The sequence below is a fragment of the Aotus nancymaae genome, unplaced genomic scaffold (genome assembly GCF_030222135.1).
Source record: "Aotus nancymaae isolate 86718 unplaced genomic scaffold, 86718_ANA_hifiasm-v0.15.2.pri h1tg000073l, whole genome shotgun sequence".
Classification (NCBI taxonomy): domain Eukaryota; kingdom Metazoa; phylum Chordata; class Mammalia; order Primates; family Aotidae; genus Aotus; species Aotus nancymaae.
Genome location: NW_026988488.1, coordinates 2,814,192 through 2,836,486, shown reverse-complemented (window position 1 = coordinate 2,836,486; position 22,295 = coordinate 2,814,192). Strand labels below are relative to the sequence as shown.

The window sequence follows — 22,295 nt, the reverse complement described above, 5'->3', positions numbered from 1 at the left end:
TATTTATTGTAGTCGTCACAGTCCGGGATTGTTTGTACCCATCTTTCTTAGAAAAGCTTTCCAAGTATTCAAAAATAATTGAGTGTTGTGATCAAAATATTTGGCCACTGTAGCCATATCTGCATTAGAGGGCACAACAAGCCTAGTAATCCTGAGTCTTGCAGACTCATAGAAGTACCACCTTGGTGGTCTTGGGTAAGATATTGGATAACTCCCTGGGTATCATGCAGAGACTCTTGTTCTCTTCCTTTACTTTCCCCCAAACACAAGGGGCATCCCTCTTTGCTCTGAGCCACCTAGAACTTGCGAAGGGGAGACACAATAACTGTTTTGCTCACCATTACTGGGACTGAGCTGGGTCGGACTCAAAGCTAGTACAGCACTGAATCTCGCTCATCATCCACAGTGACCACTGCCTGGCTACTGCCTGCGTTCACTGAAGGCCCCAGGGGCTCTACAACAAGCAGGTCCCTAATCCTGCCAGGCTATGTCCTTCCCTTCAGATTGGTGAATTCACACAAGACCTAGGTGCGTCCAGAGATGCTATCTGGGAGTCAGGGCCTGGATGGGGAACCTTAAGTATCTACCTGCTGCTCTATTCTACTGTGGCTGCACTGGCACCTAAGCTGCAATACAAGTCTTTCCCACTCTTCCTCCCCCTTTTCTCAAGCAGAGGAGTTTCTCCCCATGGCCACATCCACCGTGGTCTCATGGTAATTACTGTCTGATTACCAACAGTGTTCTCTCATAGGCAAAGGCCCCTTCAGTAAGCTTGTGGTGAGTGCTTCCAGTCCTGAATCTCTCCATGGCAATGGTCTTCCCTCTGGCCCAGGGCAGGCACAGAAATGCTATCCAGCAGCCAAGGCCTGGAAGCAGACACCCCAGGGGCCCTCTTGATGCTCTACCACACTACTGTGGTTGAGCTAGTTCCCACACTGAAAGGGAACATCTCATCTACTTCCCTCTTCTTTCCTTAAGCAGAAAGATTCTCTGTAGCTATCACAGCTGGGAGTGTGCTGGGTCACACCTGAAGCCCACATGGCTCTGAGTCTCACTCAAGGCCTGATGTGAGAACTGCCTGGGTACCACTGCCAATTATTTAGTGCCTGGTAGCTCTATAGTTGGCAGGTGATGAGTCCTATCAGGACTAACTTCTTCCCTTCAAGGAAGTGGGTTCCCCTCTTGTACAGAATACATCTAGAAGTGTCATCCAGGAGCTAGAGTCCCAAATGGGGGCCTCAGGACTCTGCCTGGTACACTATTCTACTGTAGCTGAGCTGATGTCCAAGTAGCAAGGCAAAGTCCTCTTTACTTTCTCCTCTCCTCTCCTCAAGCAGAGGTAAGAAGTTTCTCCAAGAACTGTCAGACTTGCTGCCTGGGGTTTTGCAAGGGATGACATAAGCACTCTTTTGGCCACCCCTGCTGGTGTCTCACTGGGTCATGTTCACCATATGTCTATCGGCTTTGAGTCCAGCACAGTACCAGAGTTTGCCTGGAAGTTGCAGTCCTAATGGCCTGGACTGGCTTTCAAGTTTACTTAGGACCCCAAAGCACCACGATGGCAGGGTTTGCAAGAGATCAGGTTCCAACCACTGAGATGGGCCACTCCCCTCTGGCTAGAGCTGGTCTAAATACTCTGTCTGTGGGTGCTTTCTGCTGTGATGGGGCAACACCAAGTTCTAATGCACTGTACTCTCCCTCATTCAAGTGCACAGATTCTCTCTTTGCACCATGCAGCTATTGCTAGACGATGGATGAAGGGTGGTGTAAGCCATTCAAAACTGTCTTTCCAATTAATTTCTTACTGTGATGTTAAAAGCAGGTGCTGTGATTGCTCATCTGATTTTTGTTTTTCATGAAGGTGATGCGGGGGGTGGATAGTTGTTCAATGTGGTGTTCCTGTGTAGGAGGGTGTGGTGGGGGGAGGGATATTGCTGGAGGCTTCTAACTGGTCAATTTGCTCTGCCCCTTCTCCTCTGTCATTGGAATTTTGATACAGATGGCACTGGATCTGTAGGTTGCTTTGGGTAGTTTGGACATTGTAACGATGTTGATTCTTCCTATCCATGAATGTAAGATATCTTTACTTTCAGTTCTGTCTTTTATAATTACTTTAGCCAACTTGTTTTAGGTTTTACCTATAGATCTGTCACCTCCTTGGTTAAATTTATTCCTAAGTGGATTTTACAGCTATTGTAAATTGAATTATTTTGTTAATTTCATTTTGAATATTTTATTGTTAGTATATAGAAACACTGCCATTTATGATACTGATTTTGTATCCTGAAACTTTACTTGAATTTGTTTATTAGTTGTAACAGCATTTTTGAAGCCTTTATGGAGCATTTTTATATATGATTATGCCATCTGCAAACAAAGGCAATTTTACTTTTTTTTCTTTGTGTTGGGGGGAGGAGGAAGTCTTTTATTTCAATTTATTGCCCAATTTCTCTAGCTGGGACTTCCAGTACTAGATTGAATCAAAGCAGTGAAAGTGGGCATCCTTGTCTTTTTCCTGAGCTGAGAGGAAGGTCTTTCAACTTTTCACCCTCAAGCATAATGATAGTCATGGGGTTTTGTTATGTGGCCCTTATTGTATTGAGCTACATTCCTTCTACACCTAATTTGTTGAGAGTTTTCATTATGAAAAGATATAGAATTTTTTCCAATGTTTTTCCTACATCTATTGAGATGATTATTCATTTTTTTCTTTTTTGTTGTGCTAGTTTCATAAATCAGATTTATTGATTTTTGTAGTTTGAACCATCCTTACATAGCCAGGATAAATCCTACGTGGTCACAATGTATCATTCTTTTAAGTTGCTGTCATATTTGTTTTGTGAGTATTTTGTTGAGAATATTTGCATTTATGTTCATTGGAGACACTGGCCTATAGTTTTATTTACTCGTAGTGTCCTTGTCTCCCTTTGGTATATTGCTGGCCTCATAAAATGAATTTGGAAGTGTTTCACCCCTTCAAGTTTTTGGAAAAGTTGAGACAGATTGACATTAACTCTTCTTCAAATGTATGCCAGAATTCACCAGTGAAATAATATGGTCCTGGGCTTTCCTTGTTGGAAGATTTTTCTGATTACTGATTACACGCCCTTACTTATTACTGGTCTGTTCAGATTTTCTAGTTCTTCATTCAGTCTATAGTTTTTATTCTTATAGGAATTTATCCCATTCTTCTAGATTATCCACTTTGTGGTCACATAATTGGTCATAGCAGTCTCTTATGATCTTTTGTATATCTGAAGTGCCAATTGTAATTTCTCCTCTTTTGATCATAATTTTACTTGAGTTTACTCTTTCTTTCTTGATAAATCTAGGTAAAGATTTGCCAATTTTGTTTATTGTTGTAAAAAACATTCTTAGTTTTATTGATACTTTCTAGTGTTTTTCTAGCATCTACATAATTTATTGCTGTTCCATTTTCAACTATTTTCTTCCTTTTGCTAGATTTTCTTCTAAATGTTTTTAATAGATTCCTTAGGTGTATGATTAGGTTGTTTATTTGAGCCTGTTCTCTATCCGAACCTAGGAATTTATTGCTGTAAACTTTTCTCTTAGAACATCTTTTGCTGCGTCTCGTATGTTTTGATGTGTTGCATTTCTCTGTTTATTTGTCTAAAGGTATTTTTTGATGTCCCTTTGATTTCTATTTTGACCCATTGTTTGTTCAACGGTGTGCCGTCTCACTTTCACATACATGGGAATTTTCCAATTTTCATCCTACAATTGATTTTTAGTTTCATATCATTGTGGTCAGAAAAGATATTTAATGTAATTTCAATGTTCTTAAATTTGTTAGACTACTTTTGGTGCCTAACATGTGATCTATCCTAGACAATGTTACATATGGCCTTGAGAAGAATGTGCATTCCACTGCTGCTGTTGGATGGGATGTTCTGTATATCTCTGATAGGTCCATTTGGTCTAACCTGCATTTCAAGTCCCATGATTCTTTATTGATTTTCTGCCTGTGTGATGTACCTCATGTTGAAAATGGGGTATTCAAGTTCCCTGCTATTTTTCATTGCTCTCTATTTCTCCATTCATATCTATTAATATTTGCTTCATATATTTAGGTACTCTGATGTTAGGCACATATATATGTAATGTTGTTATATCCTCATGATTAATTAACCCCTTTGTCATCGTATAATTACCTGGTTTGTTGTGACAATTTTTTTTTTTACTTTAAGTTCATTTCATCTTATGTAAGAATAGCCAGGCCTGCTCTCTTTCATTACAACTTGCACAAAATATTTTTCTGCCCTTTTGCTTTCAGCCTATTTATGTGCTTAAAGCTAAAGTGTTTATCTTGTTGGTAGCATATCGTTGGATTCTGTTTTTTATGCATCCTGCCACTCTGTGCCTTTCTTTTTGGAGAATTTAACACATTTACATTTAAAATAATTATTGACAGGGAAATACTTATTAGAATTTTTCCATTCTTTTCATTGTTTTCTGACATATGTGTAGTTTCTTTTTTCTTCTTCCTATCCTGCTGTATTTTTAAATGATTTGATAATTTTTTGCAGTGGGATGCTTTGGTTCCTTTATCTTCTGTTTACTAGGGATTTTTTTTTTCTTTGTGCTTAGCATGAGGCTCACATAACACATCTTATAATTATAATCCTGTATTTTAAGCTGATAAAAATTTGATATGTTACATATAAAAACTATGCTTTTACTCTCCCCACCCCTCTCATTTTGTTATTGTTATCTCAATTTACATCTATTTTCATTGATATCCATTAACGAATTAATGAAACTATACTTATTTTGTTGGGAGCGAACAGGAAGCACCATGAGGGATGGGGTGGGCCAGGCAGTGGGGATGATGGGCCATGACGATGGCTGCAGCAGTGGGCAGTGGCGGTGGTGGCCTGGGGCCAGCAGTAGGTGCCAAGGGCTTGGGGGCCACTGTGGCAGCTGCAGGCCTGGCCATTTATCAGCGGAAGGATGCGGCCCGGCAACCAAGTTTTGGGAGAGCCCAGAGATGGTGCCCCAGCTGAATTCGGTGTGGGTATGGCTGGGCAAGCACTACAAGAATTACATTCATGCAGATGCTCCTACCAATAAAACACTGGCTGGGCTGGTGGTACAGCTTCTTCAGTTCCAGGAAGATGCCTTTGGGAAGCACGTCACCAACCTGGACTTCATCAAACGCCCTGCAAAATGTTTCATGGATTTCAAAGCTGGAGGAACCTTGTGTCACATTCTTGGTGCTGCTTACAAGTATAAAAATGAACAGGGATGGTGGAGGTTTGACCTACAGAACCCATCCCGAATGGATCGTAATATGGAAATGTTTATGAACATTGAAAAAACATTGGTGCAGAACAATTGCTTGACCAGATCCAACATCTACCTCATTCCCGACATTGATCTGAAGTTGGCTAACAAATTGAATGATATTATCAAACAACATCAGGGAACATTTACTGATGAGAATTTAAAAGCTTCCCACCACATTTATCCATATTCTTCCTCAAAAGAGGAGGAAGAATGGTTGAGACCAGTGATGAGAAAAGACAAGCAAGTGTTAGTGCATTGAGGCTTCTACCCAGACAGCTATGATACTTGGGGCCATAGTAATGATGTTGATGCCAAAATTGAAGATCTGCCAATTCCAGAAAAGCCACAGAAGGTTCATGTGAAATGGATTTTGGACACTGATATTTTCAATGAATGGATGAATGAGGAGGATTATGAGGTGGATGAAAATAGGAAGCCTGTGAGTTTTCATCAGCAGATTTCAACAAAGAATGAAGAGCCAGTCAGAAGTCCGGAAAGAGGAGATAGAAAAGTATCAGCTAATGCTCAAAAGAGGAAACATTCGCCTTCACCTCCCCCTCCCACATCAACAGAATCACGGAAGAAGAGCGGAAAGAAAGGCCAAGCTAGCGTTTATGGGAAGCATAGAAGTCAGAAAGAGGAAGATGAACAAGAAGATCTAACCAAGGATATGGAAGACCCAACACCCGAACCCAATATAGAAGAAGTAGTACTTCCCAAAAATGTGAACCTAAAGAAAGATAGTGAAAATACACCTGTTAAAGGAGGAACTGTAGCAGATCTAGCTGAGCAGGATAAAGAAACAATCACAGCAGGAGGAAAGGAAGACGAAGATCCTGCAAAAGGTGATCAGAGTCAGTCAGTTGACCCTGGTGAAGATAATGTGATAGAGCAGACCAATCACATTATTATTCCTAGTTATGCATCATGGTTTGATTATAACTGTATTCACATGATTGAACGGCGTGCTCTTCCTGAGTTCTTCAATGGAACAAATCCAAGATTCCAGAAATATACTTGGCATATCGAAACTTTATGATTGACATGTATTGCCTAAACCCCCAAGAGTACTTAACCAGCACTGCTTGTCGGAGGAACTTGACTGGAGATGTATGTGCTATAATGAGGGTCCATGCCCTTTTAGAGAAGTGGGAACTTGTTAATTACCAAGTTGACCCGGAAAGTAGACCCATGGTAATGGAACCACCTCTTAGTCCTCATTTTAATGTATTAGCTGATACCCATCTGGGCTTGTGCCTCGCATCTTCGATCACCTCAGGTCCCTGCTGCTCAAAAGATGCTAAATTTTCCTGAGAAAAGCAATGAAAAACCAATTGATTTGCAGAACTTTGGTCTTCATACTGACATCTACTCCAAGAAAACATTAGTAAGAGTAAAGGTGCTAGTGCTGGAAGAGAATGGACTGAACAGAACACCCTTCTACTTCTGGAGGCCCTGGAGATGTATGAGGATCATTGGAACAAAGTTTCAGAACATGTTGTAAGTCGTACTCAGGATGAATGTATCCTCCACTTTTTGAGACTTCCCATTGAGGACCCATACCTTGAGAATTCAGATGCTTCCCTTGGGCCTTTGGCCTACCAGCCCGTCCCCTTTAGTCAGTCAGGAAATCCAGTCATGAGTACTGTTGCTTTTTTGGCATCTGTGGTGACTCGCATGGCATCTGCTGCAGCAAAAGTGGCTTTGGAGGAATTTTCTTGGGTCTGGGAGGAGGTACCACTGGAATTGGTTGAAGCTCATGTCAAGAAGTACAAGAAGCAGCATGAGCCTCTGGGAAAGTGGATCCCACGTACGGCCTGGAGAGCAGCTGCATTGCGGTCCCAGGGCCTGATGAGCCAGAGAAGCTTGAAGGAGCTGACAAGGAAGAAATGGAAGCTGATTCTGATGGTCAGCAGCCTGAAAAGGCAGAAAACAAAGTGGAAAATGAAATGGATGAAGGTGATAAAGCACAAGATGGAGAAAATGAAAAAAATAGTGAAAAGGAACAGGATAGTGGAGTGAGAATACAAAATCAGAAGAAGAAAAGGAGACTGAAGAGAACAAAGAACTCACTGACACATGTAAAGAAAGAGAAAATGATACTGGGAAGAGGAAAGTAGAACATGAAATTTTCAAAGGAAATGTTGCCACAGCTGCAGCAGCCGCTCTTGCCTCAGCTGCTATCAAAGGCAAGCACTTGGCTGCAGTGGAACAAAGAAACATCAAGTCCCTGGTAGCTCTCCTGGTTGAGACACAAATGAAGAAACTAGAGATCAAACTTCGACATTTTGAAGAGCTGGAAACTATCATAGACAGAGAGAAAGAAGCTCTAGAACAACAGAGGCAGCAGTTGCTTACTGAACGCCAAAACTTCCACATGGAACAGTTGAAGTATGCTGAATTACGAGCACAACAGCAAATGGAACAGCAGCAGCATGACCAGAACCCTCAACAGGCACATCAGCACTCAGGAACACCTGGCCTGGCCCCACCTGGAGCAGCAGGGCAACCTGGCATGATGCCTCATCAACAGCTCCCTCCCTACCCTCTAATGCACCACCAGATGCCACCACCTCATCCACCCCAGCCAGGTCAGATACCAGACCCAGGTTCCATGATGCCTGGACAGCACATGGCAGGCCAAATGATTCCCATTGTTGCAGAAAATGTCCACCCCTCTGGGAGTGGCCCCACCCCTCCTAGCATGCCTCAAATGCCAGGAAACAACTTAGGACCCCAGGTACCCCTGATAGCACCTAGCAGCATGTATCCCCCTCCACCACAGCAGCTGCCACCACCACCACCACCTGCAGATGGGGTCGCTCCACCTCCTGCTCCAGGCCTGCCAGCCTCAGATGCTCCTTAGCCTGGAAAATGCAGGGAACATCCACACCCACCACTATGAGCTGGAGTGGATATGACAAGATTTGTGTTCCTCAACTTTCTTGGGTTTCTTTCAGGATTTTTGTTCTCACAGCTCCAAGCACATGTCCTGTGACTCCCCACTCCTCTTATCACCCCTCTCTTTGACACTTTTTGTGTTGGGTCCTCAGTCAACACTTAAGGGGAAACCTGTGGTAACAGTGTGCCCTGGTCATCCTTAAAATAATCTACATCTCCCCTGTCCTGGTGTGGGGGTATGCTGGCAGTTTCTCTGCAGGTCCTGCCATTTTTAGCATGCTATGTCTTTATCATTTTTGCTCTTTCAGTTTTTTGCTTTGTCTTAAGCTTCTATGGATAATGCTGTATAATCATTATGATTTTATCTTTCTGTTACTATTGTTTTAAAGGTGAGCATCCTAAGTTAATAGGAACCAAAAAATAGTGATGGGCAGAAGGGGGATAGCCACGGGAGACAAACCTTAAGGCATTATAAGTGACCTTATTTCAGCTTTTCCGAGCTAAGAATGGTGCTGATGGTGAAGTTTGAAACTTTTGCCACACACAAATGCGTGAAAATTAAAAGAGATGTGGAAGAAGTACTTCAGTGAGTTTATTCCCTAGTGAGGCCTCTGAAGGCCTCCACACTACATGGCAGAACATACCACTGAACTAGTATTTGCTAGAGGAGAGCACAAACATCTGCTCCTTCCCCAGACCCACTGGCTCCGGTTTTCTATGCAGATGATTCGTTGGATTCGGGGTGAGTGTTTTGTTTTTCTGAGAGTAATGTGAGCTTTGAGGGTTGGAATACTGGGAGACATTTCTTAGTTTCCTAAACTAGCCTGGAAAGTTAGGAGTCTAGGGTAATGGCCCCCCCAATGAGTCTAGCCTACTATGCACTGCTTTGGTTGCATTTTTTTCACTTTTTAAAAAACACTGTAAAAGAAAAAAAAAGTAGATAGTGCTAAATATTTTAGCTCATGACACTTGATTAGGATGGCTGGGGGTATAAGTCCACAAACTACCTCTTGTTACAGTAACCAGGGAGTGGGAACTCGTGAACTGGTACTTTTAAGGTTAGGATGGGATGAGAAAAGTGAAGCAGGATATCAGCTTTTTATACCTTCTCCCTTCCTTTCTGGGATCTCACAGTCCGTCTATCATAGGGTTCTCAAAGAGATGCCGAGGGTAACAAGGGACTCACTAGGCAGTCAGAGCATCATGCTTTGAGGTCTGGGGTGCTCAGCTTGGGAGAGTAAAATGCCATTCCAGAGGACAAGCCACAAAAATGCCTTAATTTGAGCTTATATTTACCCCTGCCTGCTGATAAGTGACTTGAGAGTTCCTGGTTTTCTTCTCTCATCCTTCCCTACCTTCTATCCTTCCATGTGTGGGGAAAGGGTGTTTTTGGTAGAGCTTGGTTTCCAAAGCACCTGGCTTTCTCACTTCACATTCTCACGTGGCAGTTTCATTATTTAGAATGCAAGGTAGACATCTTTTGGATATCTTTTTCTATATATTTTCTAAAGTTTTACATATGAGAGGGTATATGGAGGTGTCTATAAAACACTTTAGAACTTCTTTCTTTAATATCAGAAAGCAATAAATAAATAAATAAATAAATAAATAAATAAATAAATAAATAAATAAAACCACAATTGAGATTTGCCTTTCAAACCCTCAGGTTTGCCTTTAACTGGAGCCGAGGAGACCTTGGTCCTTTTGTTTATGTTCTGGACTCTTGGGAGTAGAAATGGGAATGAGTTTATTCCTAACTGGAGGTTAGTTCCAATGCGTTTGGCTCCAGAAAGACCCCAGTGCCTTTTGACAATGGGCCAGGGTTTTCCCTACTTCCCATCAGTCTTTCCAAAAGGAAACTAATTCCAAATACTTACCTGTTCCCCTGGAGTCCTAGAAGGAAAATAGAATTCTGGTTCATAATGTGGTCACTTTTAACCTTAGGTCTTTAATGTGATCACTTTCAAATTTAAAAGATCCAGGTGGAAATATTTTTACTATGGTAATAATTCTAGAAAATACCTGAATTCTTAACAGTGTTATGCTTCAGTGTAAGTGGTGGCTTTTTCTTTTCATGTCTTTGATCTGGTTTTATTCCTGTAATTCAGTCACCTGAATTTGTGAGGTGGGGAATAATATGTGGTTTTTGTACAAACATGTTTCTCAGTATGTTGTTATTCTGGAAAAAAATGAGGGGAGGGAGATTGGCGAGATTGGAGAAAAATGAATGAAGAAGGTCTAATCTCCCTCTTTTTCAGTGAATAAATGAAACACTATTTCTGGAAAAAAAAAAAAGAAACTATACTTATTTTTATATCTTTGTCTCTTAACATTCATACTAGAGTTAAAAGTGATATACACACCACCATTACAGTATTAGAGTGTTCTGCACTTGACTATGTGCTTACCTTTATCAGTGAGTTTTATATTTTGACATGTTTTCGTGTTACTGATTAGCATCTTTTTGTTTCAATTTGAAGAAAACATTCCTCAGTATTTCTTGTAATGTAGACCTAGTGGTGATGACATCCTCAGTTTTTTTTTTTTTTTGTGGGGGGAAGTCTTTAACTCTTGATTTCTGAAATTTTTGCTATGTATAGTAGTCTTGGTTGAAAGTTTTTGCTCAGCACTTTAAATTGATCACCCTACTCTCTCCTCGTCTGCAAAGGTTTCTGCTGAGAAATATACTGGTAGCCTTATGAGACTTCCCTTGCATGTTGATATGGTTTTGCTGTGTCCTCACCAAAATCTCATCTTGAATTGTAGCTCCCATAATCCCTCATGTTACGGGAGAAACCTGGTGGGAGGTAACTGAATCTTGTGGGCAGGTTTTCCTGTGCTGTTCTCTTGATAGTGAATAAATCTCTATAAAGGGCAGTTCCGGCTAGGTGCAGTGCCTCACACCTTTAATCTCTGCACTTTGGGAGGCCGAGGTGGGAGGATCATGAGGTCAGGAGATCATGACCATCATGTCCAACACGGTGAAATGCTGTCTCTACTAAAAATACAAAAATTAGCTGGGTGTGGTGGCATGTGCCTGTAATCCCAGCTACTCAGGAGGCTGAGGCAGGAAAATCACTTGATCCTGGGAGGCAGAGGTTGCAGTTAGCCAAGATCATGTCGCCACACTTCAGCCTGGCACAGAGTGAGACTCCGTCTCAAAAAGAAAAAAAAAAGGAAAAAGAAAAAAAGGCAGATCCCATGCACACACGCTAAGATGTGCTTTTGCTCCTTTTTCACCTTCTGCCATGAATGTGAGGTCTCTACAGCCATGTGGAACTGTGAGTCCATTTACCTTTTTTTGCTTCATAAATTACCCAATCTTGTTTATATCTTTGTAGCACTATAAAATGGACTAATACATATGTGAAGAGTCAGTTTCCTCTTGCTGTTTTTAAAGTTCTCTCACTGCCTTCTACTTTTGGTTATTTGATTATACTGTATCTTAGTATAATCTTTGAATTGTTCATGTTTTAAGATTTTGGGCTTCATGAACCTGAATGTCCATATGCCTCCCAAAATTTGGGACATTTTCAGCCATTATTCCTTTAAATAAGCTTTTTCTCTCTTTTCTCACTTGATGGGGTCCCATATACTTTATAGACTTTCTTCACCCCTTTTTCATTACTTTTATTGTTTATCCTCTGACTGGTTAATGTAAAATAATCAATCTTTGAATGCACAAACTCTTTCTTCTGGTTCATCAAGTCTTTTGTGAAAAGTCACTATTGCCCTTTTCAGTTTATTCATTGTATTCATCAGCAGCAGAATTTGTTTGGTTATTTTCTGGTAATTTCTATTCTTTTGCTGAAATTGTTGCTTTTTTGTTTTTCTCATGTATTGTTTTCCTAAATTTCTTGGGCTGTCTCTCTGTGTTCTCCTATAGCTCACTGAGCTTCCTTAAAAATTATTTTGAATTATTTGTTAGGCAATTTATAGATTTCCATTTTTTGAGGTTGGTTATTAAAGATTATTGTCTTCCTTTGGTGGTGTCATATTTCTTTGACTTTTTAAAAATTCTTTCATTGTCATCTTCACATTTCAAGAAGCCATTATATTCTAGAGTTTACTGGCTGGCTTTGGGAGAGAGAGAGAGAGACCTTCACCAGTCACTCTGGCTAGGGATTCTGTAGGTCTCTCAGGCCTTTTCTATGAAGGTAACCACTTCATTCCTCTTGTTCTTTCTTGGTGTGGGATGTCTTAAAGTTGTATGTCTTCTCCTAAACCCATACAACAATTCTGGTGATGACATCCTCTTATTTGTTTTCCCTAGGGCAGTGCCCTGATGTGTTCAACATAAAGCATCTTTTTCCTAGATAGTAGATTCAGGCTGCTTCTCCATGTGTGCACATGAACGATGTAAAGAGGCTCATGTGTACCATATTGGGGTCACATGTGGGACACCAGCTATGGGAAAAAAAGGCACATCAAATGTTGAGGACATGCATGGGCCAGTTGGGAATGTGGACAGATGATGTATCCTATGACATTTAAAAGTCTCTTGGAGCTTATTGGTGGCTCTGTGTTGAGTTTCATCCACTTGTTGCTGTGAGTCCTCCTCCTTTTCCCTGCAACTAGCTGTCTCCAAAGTGTTCAGCCATGCTGATCCTATCAGTGGCCTGGCTGGGTTACAAAAGTAGTGGGCCTCTTCACATGGCTGGACAAGCTGGGCATTCACTACATTCTTACATTCCCCCCATTGGAAGAAACTGTGAGCTGAGGAGGTCTATCTTAGCACCAAGCTTTGCTACCTTGGGAGGGGGTGCCATTAGTAAGGTGAAACTGTTCTTATTACTCTCTTAAATATGTCTTTTCTCAGATTTTTTTGCTCCAACAACATGCTGAGACCTCTCTGCTAGACTTCTGGGTCCCCACGAAGGTATTCTTTTTGATAGGTGGTTATCAAAAGTAGTGTTTCTGTGGGAAGATGAAAACTTGTATTCTGCCATCTTGCTGACATCCATAAAAATCTGACTGAGTTTTTCCTATGCTTCACTGAGTCATCATCTCCTGCATACAAAAATTCAAAACTCCTTAGTGTGGCCCATTGCTCCAACCATATCAAGGCGCTTATACTTGCCAAAATTTACCATGCAGTTTCAACCCACAGGTCTTTTTTTTTTTTCAAATACTATTTCTTCTATAGACATTTGCTTATACCCATTTCTAATCCCATCTGTCTGCATGCTTGCATAAATATTGACAAATTATTAAGATCAACCAAGCATATATTCCCTTATGGAAATTTTTGGGCTTTCTGTGGGCCTCTTGTTTCAAGTAAGACTTGGACCTGTGTTTAAAGAATAGGTTGAATTTGGAGAAGAAATAGAATGGATTTTAAAATTATCTTGAACCAGGTAGGGTAGAAATTAGTTAACAGAACAGTATACTAAGGTTTTAGAAATCTGTTGTTTTTTCTAGCTCTGTCAGAGAATATAATATATGAAAGAAATTCATCAAGGAATTTTATTTCTCTGTGACTCAGTTTTTCTGTCTGCAAAATGATAATGCTGAGTTAGATGGCCTTTAAAGGTTCTTGCAATTTTAACATTACTGTTATGGAGATGCAAATGTTCTTGGGCCACAGGGTAGGATGCAGTCTGGTGAGGCCTGGGCTTTCAAAATGGCACAATGGTGCAGGTGCTTAAGTCTCAGTGAGTATGTGGGACAGTGTAAGTTCTCCCTCTGAGGGGGCTAGGGTTGTGAGCATCTGCAGTTAGAATGTGAGTCATTTACAATCTCTCACTCACTCTTTTCCCACACTTGAGAGCCTCTAACCCACTTTCATTTCATTTAAGTGAAATGTATGCAAAACATACTGAATAGACTTATTTTCAAGGAACATATACAAATGGTCAATAAGAACATGGAAAGATGCTCAACATCCTGAGTTATTAGGAAAATCTAAACCAAACCCACAATGGGACACCACATCACACCCATTGGGATGGCTATCATTAGGAAAAAGAAATAAAACAAGTGTTGGCAAAAATGTGGAGAAATTGAAACCCTCATGCATTACTGATTGGACTGTAAAATAGTGTACTCATTATGGAAATGCTGTGGTGGTTCCCCCCAAAATTAAACTTAGAATTACTATATTATTCAACAATTACAGCTCTAAATATAAACTCAGAATAATAAAAAGCAAGAGATAAAATGCATACTTCTATACCAGTGTTCATAGCACCATTAGTCACACTAGATGTGGAAGCAATCCAAGTATTCATTGACGGGTCAATGGATAAACAAAATATGATATATACATACAATAAAATATTATCCAGCCTTAAAAAGGAATAAAATCCTGAAGACATTATATTAAGTGAACAAGCCAGACGCAAAAGGACAGATATATGATTCCACTTATATAAGGTACCTAGAATACTCAAATTCATCGAGACAAATAGTAGAACAATGGTTACCTCGGTTTACTTGGAAGACAGGAGGGGCGAAGTATTAATTCATGGGTACAGAGTTTCAATATGGGATGATAAAAATGTTCTGGAAATGGATAGTTTCGATGGTTGCACAAGAATGTGAATGTACTTAATATCACTGACCTGTACACTTAAAATGGTTAAAATGGTCAATTTTTAAGGTTTAATTTTACATAAGGCAGTTACTTAATGTGATTTTTAATGCTTAAAAAAGTGGAGATGTATACATTTGTTAACAATGCCATGAAAGCATTTTCTTTCTCATGAGGAAAAGTGAAATTTTTATCAAAATATCTGGCTGGCCCTGTAATTTAAATTACAATAAAATTTTGGAGAAACAGCAAAAAAGGTCAATTTTTATGCATTTTTTATTACAATAAAAATAATAAAATGAGAAATCTCTTAGGAAACTTAATAATAATTTAAAAATGTTAACAACATCAGTATTGCATAGTAAAAGTTTTGTATACTGCTGTAGTGTTTTCTTCAATGGGGGACCAGGGCTAAAGCTGCACACTCCCTCCTTGGTAAAAAGTTGCTACTCCACCATTCTCAGCAAACTAACACAAGAACAGAAAACCAAACACTTCATATTCTCACTCATAAGTGGGAGTTAAACAATGAGAACACATGGACACAGAGAGGGGAACATCACACACCGGGGCATGTTGGTGAATGGGAGGCCAGAGAAGGGATAGCATTAGGAGAAATACCTACTGTAAATGATGGGGTGATAGATGTAGCCAACCACCATATCATGTGTATACCTATGTAACAAACCTGCTCGTTCTACACATGTACCCAGAACTTAAAAGTATAATACACACACACACACACACATACATACACAAACACACACATAAACACAGTTATACTACATACAAAAAAGAAGTGGTTTGTCAGCACCACTCCATCTACTTCTCCCAGTCATGGCTGTGCCATGTGTCCTTGGGAGGAGCTGAAGCTGCACACTGTCTCCTGGAGAAATGCTGTTGAAATGGAGCTCTTTCATTCACCTCTTCCAGTCACTGCTGCACCCTGCCCTTCAGGGCCTAAGCAAAATCTGCACAGTCTTTCCCAGTGAAGCAATATCTCGGTACAGTCACTCCATAACTCTTTCCTTGCGTTGCTGCAATCTGCCCCTGGGAGCCTGGGTTGAAGCTGCACACTGCCTCCTGAGGAAATGATGTTTCAACAGAGCTGCTCTACAAATTCCTCCCAGTTGTTCACTGCACCCATATCCACTTTGTCAGAGCTGAAACAAAATGAGTAATCACGGAGAAATGTTGTCTTAGCTGCCAAGAGAAGTCATGCATTTCTGCCTGAGCTGAAGTGGCACCCTGGCTTCTGAGATAACAGTGTTTTGGTCACCGAGAGTAGTCATGCCTCCCTGGTGCCTAAATTGAAGTGGTATCCTGCCTCCCAATAAATGGTGTCTTAGTCACTCAGAGTTGTCATGCACTCCTCTGGCCCCAGGACTCTACTGCTGCCTTATCCTACAATATCTGAGCTAGTATGTAAGTTGCAAGTCAAAGTTCTCTTTACTCTCTCATCTTCTCTCCTCAAGTGGGAGGAAGTATTGTCTCCTGTTGCTGCGAGATGCATTGTCTCGGGTTGGGTAAGGACTGACACAGCACTCCTTTGGCAACCCTGACTGATGTTACATTAGGTCACATGCACTACATGACCACTGGCTTCAAGTGAAGCACAGCAGGAAGTCTTGTCAAGAATTGCAGTTCTTGTGGCCTAGACTGCCCTTCAAGTGTATGCAGGACACCAGAGCACCTTAGCCCACAGTAGAAGTGCTTGCCAAAACTCAGGCTTTTACTGATAAGACAGGCCATTCCCCTCTGCTTAGGGCTGCTCTAAATGCTCCCACCTTGGGCAACAGTTGAATTCTGCCTGGTCTTTCTTCCTGACATGAAAAGGCAGCACTGTCTTCCAATGCAAAGTCATGCCATCCTGCACTCTCTCTCCTTCAAGCACATAGATTGCCACTCTGTACCACTGAGGTACTCCCAAAGGATGAGGAAGGGGTGGTGTAAGAAATTAAAGACTGTCATTCCTACCCTCTCAGTGCCTCCTTCTTTGAGATAATGTTAAAAGCTGTTACTGTGATTGCTTACCTGATTTTTAGTTCCTATAAAGGTGCTTTCTTGTATAGATAGTTGTTCACTTAAGTGTTCCTATAAGGAGGATGCTCACTGGAGTTTTATATTTGGCTATCTTACTCTACTTCCACCCACCTCCTTTTTATAACTTTTACCTTAACATTGTTACTCTCATTTGGTCATATATCATTTTCCTGGTTTTCTTTTCTTCTTTGTCCATGGCTTCCTTTAGCTGTTCGTGTACATTTAAAACAGTTGATTTAGTGCTATGTTGAACAGGAATGGTGAAAGTGGGCATCTTTGTCTTGTTCTAGTTCTCCAGGAGAATGCTTTCAATATTTCTCCATTTAGTATGATATCAGCTATGATTTTATCTTATATGGCTCTTTATTATTTTGAGGTAATCCTACCCAGAGCAGTCAAGAGAAGGAAATAAAAGACATTCAAATTGGAAAAGAGGAAGTCAAACTATTGCTGTTTGCCAATGGTATAATTATGAATACAAAACCCTAAAGACTCTTCCAAAAGATTCATAGATTAGATAAACAAATCCAGTAAGGTCTCAGGTTACAAAATTAGTGTATACAAATCAGTGCACATCAGTAGTAGCAACAATGACCAAACTGAGTATCAAATCAAAAACACAGTCTCTTTTACAACAGTTGCAAAGAAATAAAATAAAATACCTAGGAATATACTTAACCAAGAAGGTATAAAAAACCTTTATAAGGAGAGCTGCAAACACTGATTAAAAAAATGAAAAATGACAAAAACAAATGGAAACACATCTCACGCTCTTGGATTGGATGAATCAATACTGTGAAAATGATCATACTTCCCAAATCAATGTATGGATTCAATGCAATTCTTATTAATATGCCAATATCATTTTCCACAAAATTAGAAAAAAAAATCACAAAATTAATATGGGACCAATGAATAGCCCAGATAGCAAAAGCAATTTCAAGAAAAACAAACAAATCTTGAGACATCACATTGCCAGACTTCAACTTACACTACAAGGCTACAGTTACAAAAACAACATGGTATTGATATCAAAGTAAACAGGAAGACCAGTGGAGTAAAGTAGAGAACCCAGAAACAAAGCCAAATGCTTACAACCAACAGATCTTTGACAAAGCACACAAACACATAAATTGGAGAAAGGATATTCTATGTAATAAACTGGAGAGTCATATGTAGGGGAATAAAACTGGATCTCTATATCTCACCTTATACAAAAAAATCAACTCAAGATGGACCATAGACTTAAATCTATGACCTGAAACCATAAAAATTCAAGAGGATAACCTAGGAAAAACTCTTTTGGACCCAGATGAAGAATGCATGATTAAAACTTAAAAAGCAAATGCAATGAAAACAAAATAAATAAATGGGACCCAATTAAATTAAAATGCTTCTGTACAACAAAAGAAATAATCATCAGACAACACAGAATGAGAGAAAATACTTGCAAACTATGCATTTGACAAAGGACTAATATCTAGCATCTATAAAAAACTCAAATTAGCAATAAAAATAATAATCCCATCAAAAAGTGGGCAAATGATATGAATAGATATTTCTCAAAAAAAGATACATAAATGGCTTATAGACATGAAAAAATGTTCAACATCACTAATCATCAGGAAAATGCAAATTAAAACCACAATGAAATACTATCTTACTCCTGCAAGAATGGTCATTATTAAAAAGTCAAAAAGCAGTAGATATTGTCATGTATGTGGTGAAAAGGGAATGCTGATACACTGCTGGTGGGAATGTAATTTAGTACAACCTCTATGGAAAACAATTAAAGAACTAAAAGTAGATCTAACATTTGATTTAGCAATTCCACTATAGGATATCTACTAAAAGGAAAAGAAATCAATATGTCCAAAGGATATCTGCATGCATATGTTTATTACAGCACAGTTCATAATTGAAAAGACATGAAACCAATCTATGTGCTCAATGACCAATAAGTGGATAAAGAAAGTATGGCAGAGAAATGAGGAAGATGGCCAAAAGGAAGCTTCTCCGGAGTGTAGCTACTGAGTGAGACAGAACCAGAGCGATATCTGTGTCTCCGAGCGAGGTACTGGTTTTGTTTTGGAGGGACTGGTTGAACAGCAGGATTCACCCCCAAAAATGGCAGTGAAAGCAGCCCAAAGTCATCCAGCTGAGGCAAGGTGGGGCACTGCCCCACCTGGAAAGCGTATCAGGCACAGAGGATCGGGGGGCCAACACCTACTCGGTTCTCTGAACCAGATATGGCAGTACACTCCAAGACTTTGGCAGCACACAGACCATGAAAACGTCACCTTGCTGAGAACCACCTGGAGTCGCAGACCTGGGCAACAGCCCAGGCCAGCAGCCCTGACGAGACTGGTGCCTTGTTAGCACAGACCAGGGTGGAGATTTGGAGTAATACCAAGAAAGCTTGTGAAAAGCAATTGCACGTCCCCCAGAAGGGAGAGTCGAAAGTGGAGGGGGGGAGGATATGACAAGACAGGCCCCTCCCCCACAAGATCCAGCAAACAAAGTCCCTCTCCAGGGAGACTTTTGCAGTTAACACATCCTCCATCTGGGAACAGCGGGCTCAGCAGAGGGAAAGAGCCTGTCATTGGGAAGGCGGGGCTAACCCCACAAGTATGGAAACCAGGCGAAGAATAAACAGCAGCCTGGCTGAGATCAAGGCAGCCCAGCAGCTCCTCCATAGGCAGAAAATGGACAGACTGTTTCAAGTGGCACACTGACACCTGCGTTTAAAAGAAAACAAAAGCCTCATGCAGGAGAAATAATCCCAACTTTAACAGAAAGGATGTCCACTCAGAGAAGATGGGAAGAAACCAGAACAAAAAAGAAGAAAACATCGAAGTCCAGAACACCTCTCTTCCCCAGAGAGATCACAGCGACTCACCAGCATGGCAACAAAACAGGTCAGAAAATGATTTTGACGAGCTCACAGAAGCAGGTCTCAGAAGATGAGTAATAACAAACTTCTCTGACCTAAAAGAACATGTTTTAACCCAATGCAAAGAAACTAAGAATATTGAAACAAGATTATATGAAATGCTAACAATAATAACCAGTCTAGAGATGAACATAAACGACTTGATGGAGCTGAAAAACACAGCACGAGAACTTCGTGAAGCATACACAGCTTCAATAGTCAAATCGATCAAGCAGAAGAAAGGATTTTAGAGATTGAAGATCAATTCAATGAAATAAAAAGAGAAGGCAAAAAAAAAGAAAAAGAGTGAAAAGAAATAAAGCCTCCAAGAAATATGGGATTATGTGAAAAGACCTAATCTATGCTTGATTGGTATATCTGAAGAGGACGGGGAAAATGAATACAAGCTGGAAAACACTCTTCAAAATATTATCCAGGAGAACTTGCCCAACCTAGCAAAGCAGGCTAACATTTAAATACAGGAAATACAAAGAACACCACAGAGATACTCCTGAAGAAGAGCAACCCCAAGGCACATAATCATCAGATTCACCAGGGTTGAAAGGAAGGAAAAAATGCTAAGGGCAGCCAGAGAGAAAGATCGGGTCACTCACAAAGAAAGCGCATCAGACTCACAGCAGATCTCTTGGCAGAAACCCTACAAGCCAGAAGAGAGTGGGGACCAATATTCAACATCCTTAAAGAAAAGAACTTTCAATCCAGAATCTCATATCCAGCCAAACTAAGCTTCATAAATGAAGGAGAAATAAAATCCTTTACGGACAAGCAATTACTGAGAGATTTCATCACCACCAGACCTGCCCTACAAGAGCTCCTGAAGAAAGCACTAATCACAGAAAAAACATCTAGTACCAGCCACTGCAAAAATGAACCAAATGGTAAAGACCAATGATGCAATGAGGAAACTGCATCAACCAAAGGGCAAAACAACCAGTAAAAAAATGGCAGGATCAAATTCACACATAACAACATTGACATTAAATGTAAATGGCCTAGATGCCCCAATCAAAAGACACAGACTGGCAAACTGGGTAAAAAGTCAAAACCCATCTCACACACAAAGACACATATAGACACAAAATAAATAAAATTGACTTTAAACCAACAAAGATCAGAAGAGACAAAGAAGGACAATACATAATGGTGAAAGGATCAATAGAGCAAGAAGAGCTAACTATCCTAAATATATATGCACCCAATACAGGAGCACCCAGATACATAAAGCAAGTTCTTCATGACCTACAGAGACTTAGACTCCTGCGCAATAATAGTGGGAGACTTTAACACTCCACTGTGAACATTAGACAGATCAATGAGACAGAAAATCAACAAGGATATCCAGAACTTGAATGCAGATCTGGAACAAGCAGACCTAATAGACATCTACAAAATTCTCTACCCCTCAGCCACAGAACATTCTTCTCAGCACCACATTGCACTGACTCTAAAATTGACCACATAATTGGAAGTAAATCTCTCCTCAGCAAATGCAAAAAAATGGAAATCATAACAGTCTCTCAGACCACAGGGCAATCAAATTAGATTTCAGGATTGAGAAACTAACTAAGAACTGCACAACTTCATGGAAACTGAACAACTGGATCCTGAATGTTGACAGAATAAACAATGAAATGAAGGCAGAAATAAAGGTGTTCTTTGAAACCAACGAGGATGAGGACACAATGTACCAGAATCTCTGGGACACAGTTAAAGCAGTGTCTAGAGGGACGTTTATAGCAATAAATGCCCACATGAGAAATGAGGAAAGATCCAAAATTGACACCCTATTGTCAAAATTGAAAGAGTTAGAGGAGCAAGATAAAAAAAAACTCAAAAGCTAGCAGAAGACAAGAAATAACTAAGATCAGAGCAGAAATGAAGGAGATAGAGACACAAAAAACCCTTCAAAAAATCAAAATATCCAGGAGCTGTTTTTTTGAAAAGATCAACAAAATAGATAGACCACTATCCAGATTAATAAAAAAGCAAAGAGAGAAAAATCAAATAGATGCAATAAAAAATAATAAAGGGGATCTCACCACTGATTCCACAAAAATACAAATTACCATCTGAGATTACTACAAACATAAGAACTAACACCATAAAAACCCTAGAAGAAAACCTAGGCAAAACTATTCAGGACATAGGCATAGAAAAGGATTTCATGAGTAAAACATCAAAAGCAATGGCAACAAAAGCCAAAATAGACAAATGGGATAGAATTAAACTCCAAAGCTTCTGCATAGCAAAAGAAACAATCATCAGAGTGAACCAGCAACCAACAGAATGGGAAAAAATTTTTGCAATCTACCCATCTGACAGAGGGCTAATATCCAGAATTTACAAAGAACTAAAACAGATTTACAAGAAAAAAACAAACAAACCCATCCAAAAGTGGGCAAAGGACATGAACAGACACTTTCCAAAAGAAGACATATATGAGGCCAACAAACATATGAAAAAATGCTCATCATCATTGGTCATTAGAGAAATACAAAACAAAACCACATTGAGATACCATCTCATGCCAGTTAGAATGTCCATCATTAAAAAATCTGG

At 40.0% G+C, this 22,295-nt stretch overlaps 1 protein-coding gene and 1 pseudogene across 4 annotated transcripts in view; one reads left to right on the top strand and one right to left on the bottom strand.

The window, feature by feature from the left end:
• The window catches only part of ZC3H12B (zinc finger CCCH-type containing 12B), a 479,271-nt gene that overhangs the window by 281,789 nt on the left and 175,187 nt on the right, over positions 1 to 22,295 (bottom strand). The gene's annotated exons all lie outside the window — the stretch shown is intronic.
• On the top strand, positions 4,863 to 8,173 carry LOC105723002 (SWI/SNF complex subunit SMARCC1-like; annotated as a pseudogene).